This window comes from Podarcis vaucheri (genome assembly GCF_965113315.1).
Source record: "Podarcis vaucheri genome assembly, chromosome: 11".
Lineage (NCBI taxonomy): Eukaryota > Metazoa > Chordata > Lepidosauria > Squamata > Lacertidae > Podarcis > Podarcis vaucheri.
The window spans coordinates 11,869,451-11,892,360 of NC_138749.1; the positions used below are offsets into that span (position 1 = coordinate 11,869,451).

At 47.4% G+C, this 22,910-nt stretch overlaps 1 protein-coding gene across 4 annotated transcripts in view; it reads left to right on the plus strand.

Moving 5' to 3' along the window:
- Nucleotides 1–22,910, plus strand: part of MAPK4 (mitogen-activated protein kinase 4) — a 103,161-nt gene that overhangs the window by 59,707 nt on the left and 20,544 nt on the right. The window lies entirely within an intron of this gene.

Consider the following 22,910-nt stretch of genomic DNA (forward strand, 5'->3'; position numbering starts at 1 on the left):
CCCATGAGCTGCACCAACTTAGGCAACGATCAGCAATGCTCCTGCAGATGGTCTCAGAGACTGAGCTGGGATATAAGGGATCAGGCTGTTCCTAAAGTACCCTGGGCCTAAGCTGTTCAGGGCTTTGTAAATTAATACAAGGCCCTAGAACCTAGCTTGGTCGTGGCTGTAGTAGCCAGTGCAGGTATTTTCACAATGGTGTCACGTGTTATCAGCCATGTGACCCCAACAGCAGTTTGGCTGCCGCATTCTGCACCTGCTGGAGCTAGCAAGCAGACTCAAGGTCAGCCCCGCACAGAGCGCATTGCAACAATCCAGCCCTGAGGTTAGCAACGCATCAGCTACAGTGGTCAGGCTACTAATAGGAACAAGCATTTCCAACCAGTAAGAAGACACTCAACTTTCTTTCGTTCAGCAGCATAATTATAAGAGGCAGGGAGGTGGCGGTGTTAAATTTTGTTGCTCCTGTTATTAAAGAATTAGGAGTCCAAATGTTTGCTGATCTGCTGTAAATCACCCAGTGGATCCAGATTGAGTTTCTGTCCACTCTGGCCCATCTCACCTATTTGACAAATCCAGGTCTGAGCCAAAGACTTTGGGGGAAGTTGGGTTTTGACAAGGGATTTGAAGAATGTCAAATGTTCTTCCCTCTCACTTGTTTAAATGAAGATTTTGGATAACTATTCGGTTCTATGCAGAGTTTTGAGTGAATGCATGTCTGAGCTGATTGCAGAACCATAGGCATCAATCCTAGCCTGAAACGGCCATAATCTTAGTTCATTTTGACTCTGGAAAACCTTTTTCCCCCCTCCAGGTTTTTTTGTATTGTTTGGCCAGGCTTAAGATGATATTTATACACTGTGGTGAGGAATGATGTCTCTCTCAAACGACTTTCAGCTCTGTCTGAAACTAATGTCTCTCTCCATCTGCACAGACAGAGTCATCTGTTGCTTCTCTGTTGTGATGCAACTGCAGAGAGGCTTGTGGTCACAGGCTAAGTGACATTTAAAACCTTCCACTCCTTTTCCCCCTCACATGCTATAGAATCAGATAAAGGTTACCCATTCAGCACTGTATTATAGTGCCCTGCAGGTGAATGGAGGGAGATTTAATTCCACCTGGGCGGCTGAGTATAATTTCTCTGGCATAGTGGCATAAATCACCTACCTCTATTGTTACTGGCTTAAGAGAAACTGGAGAAGCCTCAGCCAAACCTTCCCCATTCAGGATGAGATTAAGGCGGAGAGACAAAAAGATCGCCACCCTCGGTCCCATCCTACAGGGCAGGCTCAAGAGCTGGTTGCAATAGGAACAGGGCAGAATGAGAGGCTACAGTTTCTAACATTTTTATTTCGAAAAGTTGTGCTTGGACAGGACTGAGGGTTCCTGCAGAATGGTTTACTGAGCATTCATCCTGATGTGCTTGCACAAAGCTTACGCAGAGGTTAGATTATATTTGGTCTTCATTCTGATTTGATGTTGGGTTGCTCATCTTAGCTCTGAGTCCTGGAAGACCTGTTCCCAGCTTTGCCTTTTCCCACCTAGCCTGGGAGGGAGGGGCCCTGACTGACTCCAGCTACAAAAAATGAGGCTGCTGGACAGACTCTTGGGCTGGGGTATCGCTTAGTGGGGTTTGTTGGGGGCGTTGTTGTTGTTAAAAGGTAAAGGTAAAGGGACCCCTGACCGTTGGGTCCAGTCGTGACCGACTCTGGGGTTGCGGCACTCATCTCGCTTTATTGGCCGAGGGAGCCGGTGTACAACTTCCAGGTCATGTGGCCAGCATGACTAAGCCGCTTCTGGTGAACCAGAGCAGCACACGGAAATGCCATTTACCTTCCCACCGGAGCGGTACCTATTTACCTACTTGCACTTTGACGTGCTTTCGAACTGCTAGGTGGGCAGGAGCAGGGACTGAGCAACGGGAGCTCACCCCGTCACAGGGATTCGAACCGCCGACCTACTGGCTGGCAAGTCCTAGGCTCTGTGGTTTAACCCGCAGCGCCAACCGCGTCCCGTTGTTGTTGTTACTAATGTTAAATTGTTGTCTCTTTATTTTAGATCCAGTTATGATTTATGTGGCAATTATTCAATTTGGTTGTGTGGTTTTTTGATGAACATAAGAAGAGCCCTGCTGGATGAGGCCAATGGCACATCTAGTCTAGCATCATGTTCTCTTTTCTTTTTTTTAAAAGATATTTATTGAAGGTTTTTAAAATATAACAAAAAAAGAAAAATAAACATACAAAATAAAAAACAATTAAAAACACACATTAATTTTCAATAACATAACTTCCCTACACTTATTTCCTCGGACCTCCTCATACCTCCCTTCTTTGTATTCCAGTTCAATTTGTTAGTTCAGCAAATCCTTACCATTAAAATTTTACCCATTTGTGAAACCTTTTTTTTCATATCTCTTAAAACATTACAGCTGGAAACCACTTAGTTTCTATCCAACATCCTTCTAACATTCATTAATTTTACAATGTTTCTGTAAGTAGTCTTTGAATTTCTTCCAATCTTCTTTCACCGACTCTTCTCCCTGGTCTCGGATTCTGCCAGTCATTTCTGCCAATTCCATGTAGTCAATCATAGCGTCATGTTCTCACAGTGGCTGACTTGATGCCTGTGGGAAACCAGAAGCAGGATTTGAGCACAAGAGCAACTCTGCCCTCCTGTGGTTTCCAGCAGCTGGAATAATAATAATAATAATAATAATAATAATAATAATAATAATAATAATTATTATTTATACTCCGCCCATCTGGCTGGGTTTCCCCAGCCACTCAGGGCGGCTTCCAACAGAATATTAAAATACAATAATCTATTAAACATTAAAAGCTTCCCTAAACAGGGCTGCCTTCAGATGTCTTCTAAAAGTCTGGTAGTTGTTGTTCTCTTTGACATCTGGTGGGAGGGTGTTCCACAGGCCAGGTGCCACCACCGAGAAGGCCCTCTGCCTGGTTCCCTGCAACTTGGCTTCTCGCAGCAAGGGAACCACCAGAAAGCCCTCGGCGCTGGACCTCAGTGTCCGGGAGAACGATGGGGATGGAGACGCTCCTTCAGGTATACTGGACCGAGGCCGATTAGGGCTTTAAAGGTCAGCACCAACACTTTGTGGCATTCAGATAGCCACTGATAGCCTTCTTTAGGAATTTGTCTAATCCACTTTTAAAACCAACATTCAGTGTCATGGAATGTCTTTTCTCTGTCCACTTTCTTGATGCCGTATGTAATTTTATAAATTTCTGTCATGTCTCCTGTTACTCATCTTTTCCCTAAACTAAAAAGTCCCAAATGCTGCCCTTTTCTGTACAATTCTTTTCTTCTGGCTCAAAAAGCACAGCGGTTTGGTTTTTCTTTTTTGCAAAGGAAAAAAAAGCATTGCTGAGGGCACCCCTTCCATTTACACACACACAAAAAATATGTTTTATGGTTAGCCATCATAACTTTGATTTAAGGTAACCGAAGTTCATTCCGTATTTGGGCAAAAATGCAGCGATGGTGTAAGGCAAGGCAGTGTTTCTGCTTTGGGCAGGCTTGATTTAGCCTGGCAGTATCTTGGCAGGTAAACTGTCCTACTGGGTAGTGATCCTGCACCCTGTTCTTTGCTGCAAAGGGACAATTTTATCCTCCAGTCTGTCAAAGCACTGCTGCATTCCAGTGGATTTCCCCCCTCAAGGATCTGTAGAAAGAAATAGTACAGTGGTACCTCAGGTTACATACGCTTCAGGTTACAGACGCTTCAGGTTACAGACTCCGCTAACCCAGAAATAGTACCTTGGGTTAAGAACTTTGCTTCAGGATGAGAACAGAAATCGTGCTCTGGCGGTGCGGCGGCAGCAGGAGGCCCCATTAGCTAAAGTGGTACCTCAGGTTAAGAACAGTTTCAGGTTCAGAATGGACCTCCAGAGCAAATTAAGTTCTTAACCAGAGGTACCACTGTACAGTCATACCTCTGGTTGCGAACACTGCGGATTGTGCGTTTTCTGGCTGAGGACTGCGCTGAATCCAGAAGTACCAGAACGGGTTACTTCCGGGTTTTGGCGCTCACGCATGCGCAGAAGCGCAAAATGATGTCATGTGCATGTGCAGAAACGCCAAATCGCATTACCCGCATATTGCAGGTTGCAAATGTGCCACCCGCACGGATCACGTTCACAACTCAAGGTATGACTGTACTCAAGAAGGCTTCCCCCTCCCCTGGATTGTCTCTTGTATATGACGCTGGCATATTTTGAGCCCCTCTCACACTTTTGTGCCATGTGCAAATAATGTTGAAGGGAACTCAGAAGAGAAAGCTCAAATGGAACCGTTATTAACGCTGTCTGCAGTAGGAGCCGTTTTGAAACAAAGTGGACTTTGCTGTAAGAATAGGGTGGCCCTGTGTCTTCCTTTACAGATTACAGTCCTCCATTTGAAGTCCTTCCTCTATGTGAAGGAGTCCTCTAGAAGAAGGGTATTGTAGTTCATTTGTGGTTTAAAGATACCTAAGGAAGGTGAGCAGGAGAGGCCTTGAAGTTGCCCGCTTGGAGTGAGCAGTACCTGGGCATCAAACCCATCAGGCACACAGATCACCAGGTCATTTGTTGTGTTTCTGCTGAAATAATAGTCTTTCTAAAGTTTCATCTATACATATAAGTTAATATGTACAAATCTGTGCCTTTTTCATTCTCTCTCTTTTTGTGTCCTCTCACAGAGCACTGTTGACAAGAAATGACACAATTTTCTTGTGGGTTTTTCTCTCTCCTGAAAAAGGGAAATATATTTGCTTTTGGAATAATTTTCTATTACAGTGGATGCTCAGGTTGCGAACGTGAGCCGTGTGGGATGCACGTTCGCAACCCGCAGCAGCGCGTCTGCGCACACGTGGTTTGCGATTTGGCGCTTCTGCGCATGCACAAAAGCGATTTAGCGCTTCTGCACATGCGCGACCACTGAAACCAGGAAGTAACCCGTTCCAGTACTTCCGGGTTTCGGTGGTCTGTAACCCGAAAGAAACACAACCTGAAGCGTCTGTAACCCAAGGTATGACTGTACTACAGTTTTGCATTTGGGCTTCAGTATATGATACTAAAAACAACCAAAACAAACCAAAACAGATTTTTTTTACATTTTTATCTCACTTTTCATCCAAGGAGCTCAATGTGGTGTACATGGTTCTCTTCCCTATTTTATCCTCACAAGGTTAGGCCAGTGTTTTTCAACCTTTTTTGGGCAAAGGCACACTTGTTTCATGAAAAAAATCACGAGGCACACCACCATTAGAAAATGTTAAAAAAATTAACTCTGTGCCTATATTGACTATATATAAACTTACCGGGCTGCTGCTGCTGCACAGGGCTGGACTCACTTGTCTCTCTTCTGAGACCCTGCCATGACCGACTGGTTCCAGATGATCTCCTCACCTCACGCTGCACCTGCGGCCTGGTCTAGATCCGGATGCGGTCTCTCTGCAGTGCCGACTCCCGCCGAGTCCTGGTCTCCGTCCGTCTCCTCCTGCTCCGGTCCTCCTGGTGACTCGAGTCACGACGTCTTCTTCTCTCCGCTGCTGCGCACACTGTGCTCGGGCGGGAAGGAAGTCGGAAGATGATGTCCTACTGTGATAGGTCCAGGCTGGAGTCTGGACCAATCACAGCCCGGACATCAGAAAAGTAGAGGGTGTCCCCCTGAGGAGCGCCAATCGGCGCCCCTGCTGGCCGAGGGTGGGGTCAAACCCCCCCATACCCAGGACACAGTCCGGCGCCCGCCTAGTGGGCGAAAATTTGACTTTTTTAAAAATCTTTCGAATTTTTCAATTTTCCCCAGGGCACACCAGGCAACATCTCGCGGCACACTAGTGTGCCGCGGAACAGTGGTTGAAAAACACTGGGTTAGGCTGAGAGACAGTAATTGGCCCAGGGTCACCCAGTGGGTTTAATGGATGAGCAGGGAATTTTAACCTTGGCCATAAGCCAACAATCTAACCACTATGCCATACTGACTCCCAATACTGACTTTGAGCCCCATGAGTGGAAACTGCCTCATATATTTTCTGATAGACTATTCTTACTATTTTCATTTATTTGTCACTTTCCACAACAAAATGTCTCAAAGAGACTTGCTGATCTCTAACTTGCTCACAAATCTTTAAAGGCAAATGCATCAAGAAAAACAAGTTTGTGTAATCTGGAAATGATAGCAACAGAGAAAGCTCCCCTGCATGCGTGATTTACGATGCTCTGATTTGACAGAGTGTTTCAGGGTGAAGACGGATATAGATTTTTAAGAGCAGGGCGCTGTCTATTTGTAATCTACCATATAAACTAGATTCAGAACTTCCTGAACATACAGTAATTCATAAAACAAGGAACCGGCAGAGGAAAGGAGAGGAATCGGATGTAGCCACTGGAACAGAAGGGGTAGAGATCGGCAAAGTTACATGTGCCATAATTTATTAAGATCTGGGTTTCAAGTCTCCAGCTTTCTTGATGTAGTGTGAAATATGGTCTTGTTTTTTCTCTGAAAGAGCTGAATCAGTTTTTCCTGAGAATGAGCTACAGTACATGAAATGCATCATCAGGCAATAAATGATCTTCTGTGCACCTTTTGGACGTCTCTTCTGTTTTCATTCTTAACATAATTCATACCTGCAAGTCAAGTACTAGATCAGCCTTGCAGCTTCCCCTGTGAATCTGGCAAACTGCTTTTGTAAGAAAGAAAGAAAGAAAGAAAGAAAGAAAGAAAGAAAGAAAGGGAGGGAGGGAGGGAGGGAAAGGTAGGCAGGTAGGAGGCACATGAAATCCAAGGGCTCTACCAGACTACCTGTTCATTGAGAATTCCTTCAGATTGGTTCGCAGAGAGATCAAAGCAAGTGTTATCTTATACTTCACAATATATTTTCTTTTCACTTTCCTTACTGCTAAAAGTCAAATCTTTGGAGGAGGAGGGTTTCTTGCGCATGCCCTCTCAATCAACCATCATTCTACAACCTAAATTTGCAGGTATGTGCTCATAGGTTCAAATAGCATCAGAGGGCAGTTTGAAAGCCTTCCCCTGAACAGCCCTTTGCTCCTCTTTAAGTCTCTGTTATCCAATTTTCTTTAAACTTCCTTAAGCATCTGGTTTGCTTGCAAAGGTCTTTCAGATAGCTCCATGCTGCACTCTGAAGACTCAATAATAATAATAATAATAATAATAATAATTTATTATTTGTACCCCGCCCATCTGGCTGGGTTTCCCCAGCCACTCTGGGCGGCTTCCACAGAAACCAAAAAACACTAAAATATCATACATTAAAAGCTTCCCTGAATAGGGCCGCCTTAAGATGTCTTCTGAATGTCAGGTAGTTGTCCATCACCTTGACATCCAATGGGAGGGCATTCCACAGGGCGGGCGCCACCACCGAAAAGGCCCTCTGCCTGGTTCCCTGTAGCTTCGCTTCTCGTAATGAGGGAACCGCCAGAAGGCCCTCGGCGCTGGACCTCAGTGTCCGGGCAGAACGATGGGGGTGGAGACGCTCCTTCAGGTATACTGGGCCGAAGCCGTTTAGGGCTTTAAAGGTCAACACCAGCACTTTGAATTGTGCTCGGAAACGTACTGGGAGCCAATGTAGGTCTTTCAAGACCGGTGTTATGTGGTCTCGGCGGCCGCCCCCAGTCACCAGTCTAGCTGCCGCATTCTGGATTAGCTGTAGTTTCCGAGTCACCTTTAAAGGTAGCCCCACGTAGAGCGCATTGCAGTAGTCCAAGCGGGAGATAACTAGAGCATGCACCACTCTGGCCAGACAGTCCGCGGGCAGGTAGGGTCTCAGCCTGCGTACCAGGTGGAGTTGGTAGACAGCTGCCCTGGATACAGAATTGACCTGCGCCTCCATGGACAGCTGTGAGTCCAAAATGACTCCCAGGCTACGCACCTGGTCCTTCAGGGGCACAGTTGCCCTATTCAGGACCAGGGAGTCCTCCACACCAGCCCGCCTCCTGTCCCCCAAAAACAGTACTTCTGTCTTGTCAGGATTCAACCTCAATCCATTAGCCGCCATCCATCCTCCAACCGCCTCCAGGCACTCACACAGGACCTTCACCGCCTCCACTGGTTCTGATTTGAAAGAAAGGTAGAGCTGGGTATCATCTGCATATTGATGGACACCCAGTCCAAACCCCCTGATGATCTCTCCCAGCGGCTTCATATAGATGTTAAAAAGCATGGGGGAGAGGACGGAACCCTGAGGCACCCCACAAGTGAGGGCCCAAGGGTCTGAACACTCATCCCCCACCACCACTTTCTGAACACGGCCCAGGAGGAAGGAGCGAAACCACTGTATAACAGTGCCCCCAGCTCCCAACCCCTCTAGACGGTCCAGAAGGATGTTATGGTCGATTGTATCAAAGGCCGCTGAGAGATCCAGCAGAACTAGGAAACAACTCTCACCTTTGTCCCTAGCTCGCCGGAGATCATCAACCAGTGCGACCAAGGCAGTTTCAGTCCCATGATGAGGCCTGAACCCTGATTGGAAGGGATCCAAATGGTCCGTTTCCTCCAGGCGTGCCTGGAGTTGTTCAGCAACCACACGCTCAATCACCTTGCCCAAGAATGGAAGATTTGAGACTGGGCGATAGTTGGCCATACTGGCCGGGTCTAAAGATGGTTTTTTAAGAAGCGGTTTAATGACCGCCTCTTTCAGCGGATCTGGGAATGTTCCCTCACAGAGGGAAGCATTCACCACCCCGCAGAGCCCATCGCCCAGCCCTTCCCGGCTTGCTTTTATGAGCCAGGATGGGCAAGGATCAAGGAGACAGGTGGTTGGTTTCACGCGTCCAAGCAGCCTGTCCACATCCTCGGGGGTAACGGATTGAAATTGATTCCATGCAACTTGACCAGACAGGGCTCTAGCACTCTCCCGCCCCGGCCCTGCTCCCACGGTGGAGTCTACTTCTTCCCGAATCTGAGCGATTTTATCTGCAAAAAACTTTGCAAAATCGTTGCAGGAGATCTTGGGGTCTTTACAAGGCCCCGGTGGTAAAGGTGGTTCCGTTAAATTGCGGACCACCTGAAAGAGTCTCCTGCTACTATTTTCTGCAGATGCAATAGAGGCGGTGAAGAAAGTCTTCTTCGCCGTCGCTATCGCCACTTGGTAGGCTCGACGTTGAGCTCTAACCTGTGTCCGGTCAGATTCGGAGTGAGTTTTCTGCCACCGACGCTCTAGCCGTCTCAGCGATTGTTTCATCGCCCTCAGCTCCGAAGAAAACCACGGGGCTGTCCGGGCTCCATGCAATCGGAGAGGGCGCTTCGGAGCCAGACAGTCGATAGCCCTGGTTAACTCCGCATTCCAGCGGGCCACCAGGGAATCAGCTGAAAGGCCATCAACATGGGATAAAGCATCCCCTACCACTCTCTGGAAACCATTTGGATCCATTAAGTGGCGGGGGCGGACCATCCGAATTGGTCCCACCTCCCTGCAGAGGGGAAGGGTCGCGGAGAAGTCCAGTTGCACCAGGAAGTGATCTGACCATGGCACTTCTTTGGTCAAAGTGGCCTTGTCACCAACGGAGCAGGTGGGCCAGCATCCAGATGCATTGGCAAATCCTCACAGTTGCATTGGTGCAACTTGGTTCCCCCGGCATAGTGTGACTGACCTGTGACCCCCCAGATATTGCTGGATTACAACCCCCATCATTCCAGACCATCGACCATGATGAATGGAGCTGATGGGAGCATCATCCAGATGGCCACAGGTTAGACACCCCTGCTTTTGCTTCCTAGCTGGTATATGTCAAGTAAAAGAATGCTCTCTAAAATTAATACTGCTACAGACAAGCACATTAAAGTGTGGAGTGCAGTTATAACAAGCAGGAAAACTTAAAACACACAGTTGCTGATTCAGTGTACACTTAGATATCTTTGCACCTAATGCTATTAAAGTGCAATTCTAAAAAGATATAAATATCATTCAGTATCGAATATTACAAATATTATTGCACCTGGTGCTACTAAAATAAAATACAGACCGCCGCATGGTTCTGTGTGCCTCGCTGGGCGATTTACAGCTCCTTATGACCAATCAAACCCTGGCATCTGTTTTCTAATTAAGGCTCATCTTCCCTTTTGCACAGAGTGCTGAGAGCTTCCTGGAATCGAATGCAAACATGAGGCATTTGCTATAGCGATGTGGCACGCGGCATTGCTAATTAATTTCAGCGGGAGCTCGGTCTGCTTTGGTGTCTTTGTACCAGCTCAGACTTCTGAGACTGTTGTTCTTACAGTGAAGCCTAATTAACAATCCCCTTTCTGAAACCAATGCTGCTGTGAGGCTCTCAGATTTTTTTGGTGCCTGAATGCAGCTAATATTGCGTTGGTTTTTGCAACCGACACTCTCCCGTTAGTAGATCAGAATGTGCTGTTCATTTATTTTAGGGAGAGAGGGAAAACCTCCTGTCTTTGGGAACAAATGTCCATTCTTTTACTTTGTTGCTTTCTCCGTGAGGGCAGTCAATAATTCTTCTGAGCATCTTAGAATCAGAGGTCTTGCAGAGGTAGCACCAGAGGAAGTGGGACATCACAGACTGACATAAGAAGCCAAGGCAGCTTCTGTGTGATGGCCTGGGATTCGGACTCGAATGCTGAACCTGAGGGATTCCAGCCTGCACAGGATTCCCCGCCTCCAGAACCAGCTGAGCCGGGGATGGGGCATGAGCCTGAAGGGTCCTCACCTGTGCTGGGTCCTCAGGTGCAGGCATCAGCTAAGTCTGCTCTGGCTCCTGAGGTGATGGAGGACCCATTGCCTGCAGGTGCTCCACTCTCAGCCCTGTCAAGGGAAGCTGAGGTTGCCTCTGGGTCTGGTAACCCCCCAGCCTCTCCTGAGCTGCAGAGGCTCAGGGCAGAGAGGCGGAGGGAGCTAAGTTCCCGCAGGAGGAGTGTTCGCCTCCAGGCCAGGAGGGGCGAGTCACCAGAAGATCGGGGCCGCCCTATGCCTCGGGGCAGATAAAAGCCAGCCAGCCTCAGTCCCAAGTTGCAGGAGCAACATTGTTGGTTGCTAGTTCCTGTCTGAACCCTGTCCTGCTTTCCTGCCTGAGCTCCTGACCAGCGCTGGCTCCTTGCTTGCAAGCCTGTTCCTGACTTCACCCGACTCCCTGCCCTGCACCCAGCTTTAGCTACTACGGACTCCCTCCTCGTTGCACCTTTGACCACAGACCGGACTTGGACCTTGCCTCCAGGACCAGCACATTCTGTCAATCTGTGATGTCCCAGAGAAATCAGGACTATTGTCACAGGTGTTATATGTTAGGTTTGCCATACGTCCGAAATTTCCCAGACATTACCAGGATCCGGCCTTTGGAAAGAGTGTCCGTGTGGGGGAAAAGCTCAACAACTTTGGGCGGCAACTTCTTTTGCGTCCGGATTTTCACTTTTTGAAAAATGGCCACCCTGTTATATGCTCAAGCCACCTTGCTGCAATGTGCAATTTGGCCGCCGAATTCTGCACCAGCTGAAGTTTCCAAACTGTCTTCAAAGACAACCCCAAGTATTACGTGTTGGATTTCTGTTTCATGCGTGGTGGGGAATAATCAATAATCAAACATCTGTAGTTTCTGCTTGTGTTTTTGTTGGAATCCTCTCTCGTCAGGGTCTGCAGCTCCCAAAGTTCCTCTGCTTCAGATGCGGAGGCCACAGAAGTAATGACTTGGTTTCAGAGTAGGCTGCTTGATGTGTGAATCAGTGCTCTGGGTGCAAGAATACAGTGCATGTTAAGTTGTGGGCGAACATATCAGATGTCACAGCAATTCTTCCAAAGCAGCTCTTTATTTGTAAGCTGGAACAGAACTGAACTGAGGAGCTCAGTCAGCCTGCTTACCGTATTTTTCGCCCGATAAGACGCACTTTTTCCCCTCCAAAAATGAAGGGGAAATGTGCCTGCGTCTTATGGGGCGAATGCAGGCTTCAGGAAGCTCTGCGCAACCCTCGGGAGACCGGCTCCGAGGGTTGCGCAGAGCTGCCTGCAGTCCCGGGACCAGCGCAGCTCTGCCCGGCCACCGGGAGCCGGGGGGAGAAGCTCCGCCCCGCTCCCGGTGGCCGTGCAGAGCTGCCTGCGGTCCTGGGACCAGCGCAGCTCTGCGCCGCCATCCCGAGCGGGGCGCTAAGTCCTGTCCCGCTCGGGATGGCGGCACAGAGCTGCCTGCCGTCCCGGGACTGCAGGCAGGTCTACGCCACCATCCCGAGCGGGGTGCTAAGTCCCGCCCCGCTCGGGATGGCGGCACAGAGCTGCCTGCCATCCCGGGACTGCAGGCAGGTCTACGCCGCCATCCCGAGCGGGGCACTAAGTCCCGCCCCGCTCGGGATGGCGGCGCAGAGCTGCCTGCGGTCCCGGGACTGGTGCACTTCTCCCCATCGCCAGCCCCACAAGCTCGGGGGACAGCGGGGAGGCAGAGCGTGCCTTCCCACTGTTCCCTGACCTGGTTCTTCCAGCCCCGCACCTGGGGGGGGGGAAATAAAATTTTTTTTCTTTATTTCCCCCCAAAAAAACTAGGTGCGTCTTATGGGCTGGAGCGTCTTATGGGGCGCAAAATACGGTATATAGAGCTCCAGAACAATTGTAACTGTTGCAACTTTCTAAAACTATCCAATCACAGAAGGTCACTTTTCAATCCTTCATTTGCATACAAACTATCCAATCACTGAACGTCACTTTCGATCCTTCATTTGCATAACTATCTACAGTATCCCCCTGCTGGCCCAGGGTGAGAACATCAGTACATAACAGTGCACACTCCGGTCCTAAATCAGAAAGTCAATCTGCACGGCTGCCAGCCTTAGGCTAGCCTTCCCCCAACCACGTGACCTTCAAGTGTTTGGGGCTAGCGTACCCATCAGCTAGCATGGCGGTGGCTGATGAGAGCTGGTCCAAAACATCTGGAAGGCACCAGATTGGCAAAGGCTGCCTCAGACCCCAGTGGCCATTGGGACAGGTAGAGCGGAAAGCAGAGTATCCTACTGGAGATGGAGGCAGAGCTAATGACAGGCAGAGCCAATGAATTCTAGTTTGTCCCCATCCTCTTCCCTGCTGGGTTCTGCAAGGGCAACGCTAAGACTAGAGAGGAGGAAGCTGTGTTAGCTGTAAGTAAGAAAGCAGATCAGTGGGGCAGATTGGACTTGGCGGGGTAAAGCCCCATTTGCCCTACGATATGATACGACAAGGATGCGGGTGGCACTGTGGGTTAAACCACAGAGCCTAGGACTTGCCGATCAGAAGGTCGGTGGTTCGAATCCCCACGATGGGGTGAGCTCCCGTTGCTCGGTCCCTGCTCCTGCCAACCTAGCAGTTCGAAAGCACATCAAAGTGCAAGTAGGTAAATAGGTACCACTCTGGCAGGAAGGTAAACAACGTTTCTGTGCGCCTCTCTGGTTCGCCAGAAGCGGCTTAGTCATGCTGGCCACATGACCCGGAAGCTGTCTGCAGACAAACGCCAGCTCCCACGGCCAATAAAGCAAGATGAGCGCCGCAACCCCAGAGTCAATCATGACTGGACCTAATGGTCAGAGGTCCCTTTACCTTTACCTTTATGATACGATAATCTTTATTGTCATTGTCCCATACAGAACAACGAAATTGAAAAAATCTACATCAGACATTCAAAAACCGACAAGCCTGCTATCCCAGCCTGGTTAACCCCCTAAAAACTCTGATGCCCCATAATTAAATACAATATACTCCCAGAGAGACGTCCTTACACTGCGTTTAAAACCGAAATCAGCAAAATTTCTCAGGCGGCTAGTCCTAGTCTTTATAACCCTGTACCTTCTTCCAGAATGCAGAAAGCTGAAAGAGATCACTTCCGGGGTGCGTACTATCCTGCACTATCTCTGCAGCTTTCTTATGGCACCTGGAAGCATAGATTTGATCCAAACTGGGAATTATTCTCTCTGCAGTTTTTACAACCCTGGACAGCATTGTTTTTTCCCTGACCGTGCAGCTCCCAAACCACACACAGAGACTATAAGTTAATAGACAAGCCTCCACTGGCCTCAGACCATTTCAAATGAGGAGGTCAAATTCTGGCCTTTCTAACCCAAGGCATTTCTGCCTCTGCTGGGTTCTGTCCTAGCATAGGCTTGGGAGAGTTGAGGTAGAGCTGCCTCCCAGTTTGAAAACACTTTCTAGTTTTGAGTGGGCTTAGAATCACAGAATCATAGAATTGGAAGGTTTACCTAGTGCAATCCCCTGCGAGGTAGGAATCTTTTGCCCAATGTGGGACTTGAACCCACGATCCCAAGATTAAGAGTCTTATGATCTACCAACTGAGCTATCCTTCTTAAGGAAGCTGTCAGAAGAGCAAAAAGGTGTTTTTCATTTTTTAAAAAATGCAACCAATCGTAATAATAATCCCAATTTTGCTGCACGGGCACAGAAAGCAATGGCGTTGAAGGATATCATTATCTTATCAGGGAGCGAAGATGATGATAGGAAATGTCTACACACTCCTGCTGGTAAACTGCTGCTATTTCCAGGGCACTCGTCCATTGGATTAATAGCCAGCAGCACCGCCAAGGAGATGTCCGACTGGAATTGTCAGAAATGGCTGCCATTCTGTTCTTAGGGAACCTTTAGCAGAATACCCCATATGTGTGTTGACCTAGTGACTGCAGTTAGCAGTCTGGGAAGTTCGCAGGACGAAAGGAATATGGAAAAGAGAAGGCAGTGCCAGCATGCCTTGTCCTTTTACCAGGTCTGGAAAGGTCACACCCACCCACTAGTCACATGCAAGGAAGGCCTTTCCAGGCCAGGAGGAACAGGAAGTTTGACTGGCTGGACCAAACATTCCCTTGCACGTCCACTCTAGCAAAACAAGGAATGTTGTACTTGACTGCTCTCGGTGGATTGCATCCCACAGATTGGTTGGCGGGGCATGTTCCAGTAGGTGTGGCCAGAGCTAGCCACTGCCACAAAAGCACACATTAACACACACAGTGTGGAGCGACTGACTTTTCTCCCCTTTGTGGCCAAGCCATTATAAGGTGAGTTTTCTTGAGGGCGGTTGTCAGGCTTCGGGGAATCCCTCCCACAGTGGCAGCCAAGAAGCAGAGAAAAGATAAAAGTTCTTACCAAGCAATGTATTCAGTAATTCACAGAAAGCGACGAAGGAATGCAGTCTTCCCTAAATAATGGCGTTGCTCCAAGTAAAGTCCCCACCCCACTACATTTCCCCTGTTCGATGTCACTCCTCTGTCAGTTAATCTGAGCTTTCTGCCTCTGAGCTCTCTGTTCTACTACCCTTAATGCACGCCTGGTCCTGGGAGAGGAATGCTTTCCAAGGACACTGAGTCTGTCAGCTGTCTCTCTCTCTCCCCCCCCCCCCGGTGCTTCTTCTTCCTGCTGTTCCTTTCCCAATATTTCCCAGCTTTTGCCCTCTGAACTATGCCCTTCTGCAAACCACTGTTCTAAATCTAGACTGTCCTCCTGTTCTAGGGAAGGTTTGGGAGAGGGGTGGGGTGGTCCCCACCCTTCCTCCTCAGTCCAGCCCCTGACAACAGTCCTGTCTGGTTCGTATCCCTGCAATGAATGGGCCTGCTCAATGGGGTGGGGATGTCATTCCCAGAGTGGCTGGTTTTTAGCACCTCCCCAGACAGTAGAGAATTATGTGTTGTTGTGCATAGTTTGCGGCTCACAACCTGCTGTGTGGAGGAGGCCCCCGAGCCCACCCTGAGAAGAAATGATGCACCCCGTGAACAAGTATTCGTGACTATAGCCATGCAGAATGATACCACAACACCCACCAGAGAGTCACCAACAACTACCTTTCAGCCTTTCGCCACCCACTGAGTGTATGGGAGATGGCCGTGAGTAATGGGTGCAGGTAGGCAGAAATAATGAAATCATAGGATTGTTGGAAGGGACCCAAAGGGTTCCTCTGTGTGTTTCTATGCACCCAAGAGAAGGAATGAGAGTGAGTGGTTGTTACTGTACACTTGATGCAGTGGGCGGGCTGATTGGACCATGTGGTGCCATTTTACAGCAGCTCCGAGTACAACTCTTGCCATATGGAATGGGAGTTCCCAGCTCACAAGTCCTGCTTCTTTCCCTCCTACGGCCAGATGTCCTAAGCTAGCAGGAGGGTGCTCCATCTTTTGCCTCGTCTAATTTGAGGGATGACGCGTCATCGGTAGCAGGCACCGTTCCCAGCGTTGGCTCAGCGATGGCTCAGATCCTCTTGTCTGTTTTCTGTTGAAAAGCGCGGAGTGAAAACAAGGGTGTTTAATTGAGACCTACAAATAATGCTGTCATAGATCTATGGTGCTAAATGTTTAGGTTGGTAAACATTAGGATTTAATCAGAACTTGTATGTTATGAGACAGTCTCAAATGTATATTAATGTAACGGGTTTGAGGTGTTTAAGTAGCGTTTATGTGTAAAGGCTGCGTATCAGACCTTGAGGGTGTAATCAAGATCCATGTGTATTGGAATATGTGCATGGACCTACTTCTGAGCACCACCTATAATTAATTAATTAATTAATTAATTAGTTAATATCTGGTCTGCAGATCTGATTAGGCTCACCAGGTCTCCCCATTTGGTCTGCGAAGCTGTTTTGACGAAGCCATGCCCACCAACTGTACACCTGACGCTATATATGATGTCGGATGCGATGATGACCACCTGATTGCTGGGACTTGTAAAGCAATGTGTATGTGCTGTTGTCGTTTGATTTCAAACTGTGCAGGCAAAAACATCAGATGACTGACAGGTGGGTAGCCCTGCCCACTTGTCAAACCTGGCCTGGGGAGTGGGGGGGGAGGTCCGCTTCTCTGCCCCTGGCTTAGTGTTATGAATGAACCTTGTGGGGTGTTTTAACTATGGTTTGTTTACTGCCACCAAGCCCACAATCTGAATCCATGGTCTGCCATTAGCTTGCAAAGCGTGGTTTGCTTTAACTGTACAGTGGTACCTCGGGTTAAGAACTTAATTCGTTCTGGAAGTCTGTTCTTAACCTGAAACTGTGCTTAACCTGAGGTACCACTTTAGTTAATGGGGCCTCCTGCTGCCACCGTGCGATTTCTGTTCTTATCCTGAAGAAAAGTTCTTAACCTGACATACTATTTCTGGGTCAGTGGAGTCTGTAACCTGAAGCATCTGTAACCTGAGGTACCACTGTACTTTGTGCAACCAACACACTCCCCTGCCTCAACCTGCTGGATTTTGAAACAACTTTGAAATGACAATTGCTTGACCTGATATCGTATAATCTACCTGCAAACAAATCAGAATGAATGCTCAATAGTCTCTTGGAAGCAACTGGTGTTGGGGTGGGGTGTTGAGGAAAAATTCATGGGTGATAGAGTTAGCCGTCATGTTTTAGGTTCCCTCTCCTTAGTGTAGAGATCGAAGTATACATCTGTGCATTTAAAAAAAATAATAAGTTTTTTATTTGAAATTACAAAATTTAAACATACAACAAACAACAATTTGCAATCTATAGAATGAATTACTCTGAATCTCCCGACTTCTCCCCATCCCTTCCATGGCTCCTAATGAAAGTATTTACAACTGCATATCAATATTTATCCAAGTATTTTTCCTTCTGAATTATCCATAGTATCTCTTACTTTACAAGTGTGGTTAAAATCCTGCCAGTGTTTTAACCTGCTTGCAGTGGTCTCTTTTGTAAATTATAAACTTTCCCCATTCTTTTTTAAAGTGCTTGTCTTCTTGATTTCTGAGCTTCCCAGTTGGTTTTGCCATTTCTGCACAGTCCACCATCTTGATCTGCCATTCTTCTCTGGCTGGGGTTGTCTCTTCCTTCCATCTCTGGGCCAGTAGTATCTGTGTGGCCATCTGTGCATTGTTTTAACTCTTCTGCCACAATTATATTCTTAGTCTGATGTTCTTAGTCTTAACGCTTTATCTGCAAAACCTTGGAACTGAAAAGCTTTGGCTCAGGCTGAGGGTGCTGCTGCCATTCCCCCCCCCCTTTTAAAACAGAAAAAGCAATATTAAACAGGCTTAATAACAGGCATTTCCCACCCTGCCTATTGTTTATATGTATAAGCTACAGGGAACAGCCACCTAATTAAGATAATTGTACTTTGGCAAGGAGATTCTTGATTTATGCTGGATCCTCACTCCCCATGCTCATTACTGAAAACCATGTGGGTGCTTTCCTAGTTGAACAAAGCAGAACAGGGAGAGCAAGCCAGTTACCCCTCCCCCAGCATTGGGATGAATCTACAGAAAATGCATCTGCAGTATGAAACATCGATGGTATGTGTGGCGATCACACAGGGTCCCTGGACGTTTGACGGTCTATTGATCCCTGTGCCACCACTATAATCACTTCCCTGCTGCCACCAACCCGTTTCTCTCAGGTACACACTGAGTCCAGACAGTTGTTAACATTAAAACAAATAATCAAGTTTATTTTATAAGCATGAACAAGTTTATGGTTTCAGATAATTTTTCTTGTCAGTTTCTTATCCTTAGTTTCTATACCGGCCTATACCTTCCTAATACAGTGGTGCCTCGCAAGACGAAATTAATCTGATCCGCGAGTCTCTTCGTCTAGCGGTTTTTTCGTCTTGCGAAGCAACCCTATTAGCGGCTTAGCGGATTAGCGCTATTAGCGGTTTAGTGGCTATTAAAGGTTTAGCGGCTATTAAAGGCTTAGCAGCTATTAAAGTCTTAGCGGATTAGCGGCTTAGAAAAAGGGGGGAAGCGGGAAAAAATCGGAACACTCGCAAGACGTTTTCGTCTTGCAAAGCAAGCCCATAGGGAAAATCGTCTTGCGAAGCAGCTCAAAACACTCCTGGAGTGTCAACACAAGGGGGCTTGTGAAGAAGGCGCAGCAGAGACTGTACTTTTTGAGAATACTAAGGAAAAACCATCTTCCACAGAAACTGCTGCTTGCCTTCTATCACTGTGCCATTGAGAGCGTGCTCACTTATGGCTTATGTGTGTGGTACGGAAGCTGTACTGCCCAGGACAGGATGGGGTTGTGCAGGGTTGTTAAGGCAGCAGAGAGCATTGTTGGCTGCCCACTCTCCACCTTAGGGCAGATTTATGCCATAAGGTGCCATAGGAAGGCACTGGACATAGTAAAAGATCCATTGCATCCTGGTCACTGTCTCTTCGAGCTCTTGCCGTCGGGACGGAGATACAGGTCGATGAAGACAAGAACGAGCCGTCTTAAGAACAGCTTCTTCTCCAGAGCGATCTCGGCCCTGAATGGGAAGCCCGGACTTTGAAAGTCATCTAATCTCCCTTGCTGTATTATATTGCATTGTTTAATTAGTGTTTTTATGGAGCAGTCAAGTAATTTCATTGTCCCCAAAGGGGGCAATGACAATAAAGATATTCTTATTCTTAAAAACGGAAAACCCTTTCGTCTAGCGGGTTTTCCGTCTTGCAAGGCATTCGTCTTGCGGGGCACCACTGTAACTTCTAACTGATCATCCCAACTGTCTATCTGACTCCTAACAGTTTCACTCACTCTCACATCAAACTAGCCCAACCCACAGACTTATCCTCCCTCTTCCTTCTCCAACTCCCAACTGACTCCCCAACAACTCCAACTCTAGCTCCTCCCCTTGGGTTCCCACTGGCCAATCACTTCACCCTCATTTAACCCTTTCCTTATGACCCACCTAGGAGGGCAAACGCCACAGTATGAAACTTCGATCCATCCTTGGGCTCCTCTGAACAACCTATCCGTTCAGCATCCATCCTGATTTGCTTGCACAAAGCTTATGCAGTAGTTAGACCAGAGGCCCCTCTATAAACATCCTCTCCTCTCCCCTTTTTGGTATACATTTTTATTTATTTTAATACAGACAGAACAAAGAAACATATTACAAAGCTACGCTGTGGATCAATGTCAAATATAAAGCTTTTAACTTAAATAGCGGGGAGAATGAAAAAAGGCACAAGACACAGATTAGGAAACACAGGTATCTCCAATATCAAAGGATTACAATTCTGAGCTAATTTATTTAATCTGTTAGGGGGAAGGGGGAAGAGACATCAAGAGGCCTGCGGCGCATGACATCTATTGAATCAACCAGGTGGAGGAGAATGTCCGTGTGTCATTGACAAGCATAACAAAACTGTGTCACACTGAAGGAAATCTGTTTTTCTTGCTTTGACCTTTAACAATTCACAATTTATGTGCTAATTTTTCTAAGAAGGCTATCTCCCAAACTTTCAAATACCATGCTTGGAGGACGGCACCAGCAAGGTCTTTTCCCAGCAGACATCCTTTTTTGTGGGAGTCATAGCCACGGTAAAGGCTTATAATATTGCAGGGTGCCCCCTGACCTCGGCTGACCAGCACTCTGAGCTTTACAATGTATTGGAATGCATTGACCTTATAAGGAGTTATGTTCCCCCCCTCTGGGCAGTGTAACCCTATATGGTTTGTGGGTGGGTTAAAGCCAGGACCGGATGTAGGTAACGTGAGACACTGGCAAACGGCCATGCGGCTGGTGAGGAACAAAGAGTAATAAAGGGACTGGAGGGAGAGGAGAAGTCTGAAATGAGCTGCCCTCCGTCCATGGAAAAATTGCTGGCTTCTGTGTCTTTATTTTATGCTAAAAAGCACCATTTGTAACGGCTGGCTCCGACACTTTTTATTGTACATTGATGTTGGTTTGTGCTTATAATGGTATTTGGGAAGTGACATGTGACCCCACTTTCCATACTGTTTGCGGCTGCAAATGCTCCAGAGTGGACATACTACTTCCTTTCTGATCAGTGCACATCCCATAACTTCCTAAAATCCCTCAACTTCTCATTTCACAATTGTTCCAGGGCTTGTTTGTTTAGTCCCAGTTTTGTTGCGGCTCCAAACGGCAATGGTGCAAATAATATGCTCTCCCAAGTCCACATTCCCAGCATGTTCACACTCCTGGCTTTGTCATGTCCACAAAATGGAAGATGGCAGGATTCCTAAGGATGTGCTGTACGGGGAGCTGGCTTCAGGCACCAGGCCCATTGGCAAACCAACTCTGTGTTACAAAGATGTCTGCAAATGCGTCATGAAGGCTGGCAACATCAACCTTTCTCTTTCCCCACAACACAACAGTAGCGATGGGTGAATCTCTCTATTTCAGTTTCTCATTTGTCCCATCTAAAGTTCAGTTTTCCAAATTTCCACATTACAGTTGTTGTCCGTTGTCGAACATAATCTGTTCCGGAAGACCATTCGACTTGCAAAACGTTTGACAACCAAGGAGCAAAGGGTGGTCTCCAAAGTCAATGGAGAAAATTGAAAAACACGCACCATTCGACTTCTGAGGTGCGTTCAAAAACGGAAGCAATTACTTCCAGGTTTTCAGCATTCATAAACCAAAACTTTTGGCTTCCAAGATGCTTGAAAACCGAGGTACCACTGTAGTTTGTGGTTGTTGTTTTTTAAAAAAAGCCCTCAAGAAAATACATTAGCATTTTAGTGTGACTTTCTCCTACTACACAAATGTTGTTTGTGTGCAGTTTTCCCTAATACATACATTTTTTGCAAAGCAGTTCCTCCCTAATATAATGCGTTATTGTTTCCATTAATATATGCACTTCAATGTACACTTCACCCTAGCGTATGCATTTTTGAATACATTACTTGACTGGGGAATGGCGCAGCAAAATTATGAGAAGCACAAATTTTGAGGGATGGCTGTTTTGGGAAAATGTGAATTAGGCAGGTTCGCCTTTAAATGCAAACTGAATCCCATTTCCCCCCATCCTTACTTGACAACAAAACTAGGGCTTCGTTCTCGTTTGCAAAGCCCAGACTGCAAGGCTCAGATTTCTTGTGCCATAGCAATGTCTGGAATCTGGCAGGGTGATCAGAGACCAAATTACCTAGAGGAAGGTTACATAAATGTGCCGCAGCTGAATATTTTCATTTTACTGCATCACCTCAGTTCCTAGGATGGGACTACCCTGCGGGGCTGGATGCGGATCCTGGAAAAGTACAGACAGAGTGATGAGGAGGTTAGCAGTATTCTTACCCCCCCCCCCTTCTAAGGGTGCTGGCTGGGTCATAAAGCAACTGTCACATTGCATTAGCCTGCGAACTGCTTCTCTCCACACATGCCAGCGAAGGCAACTGCAGCACCGTTTGTGTGCAGTGAGAGATCCGTGCCTGTTTGTTCATCAGGCAACGCTCCGTCCCCACGAGACCCGCACGCTTGCCTCTTTCGCATGCAGAACGAGGTTCTCGTGCACAGCAACCACCCGGTCCCTTGTGGGTTTGTGATCTTGTGCAAAGAGATTCTAGAACACGTGCGGCAACTGCGCATTGAATTACCCTAAATCCAGGCTGTTTCTGCGCCTACATTTCAGGAAGGTCTCCTGCTGCTTGCATATTGAGAGGCAGTGGGGCGTAATGGTCAGAGAATCAGACTAACTTTGGGGAGAACTGGGTTCAAATAGTCACTCAGGCAGGGTGCCAACTTGAATAAAATACAGGGTGGGAGCAGGCAAGTCCCATCCTGCATAATCAATCACAAGATGTGGCCGCGAACACCATTTGAATGGTAATGCCCATCAACTTGCGGGAGGGGCTCAGATATTTTATTGGGGAGGGGGCAAAGGGACCTTGGCCCCCCAGGAATTGGCTCCTATGCACTCAGGGCACTTCCAGACTGTCGACATTTTCAGCTGGGATTCCATCACCTTCCAGCAAATTACAACTGATGGGATGGTTGTGCACAACAAACCCACTTTCCTGAAAGTTTTTTGCAACAAGGAAAGTGGCAGGAAAATATATCCGGGAAAATACGAGATAACACCTGCTCGGATGCAGCCTCATCTAACCTCCCCACAAACAAATCAGAATGAATGGTCATTAAATAGCCAGTCTCATCTGATCTCCCTGCAAACAGTCAGGATGCTCAATAAACAGGCCAGCTGAGGAGAAAAATGGATCTTCTATTGCATTATGTGTGTGACA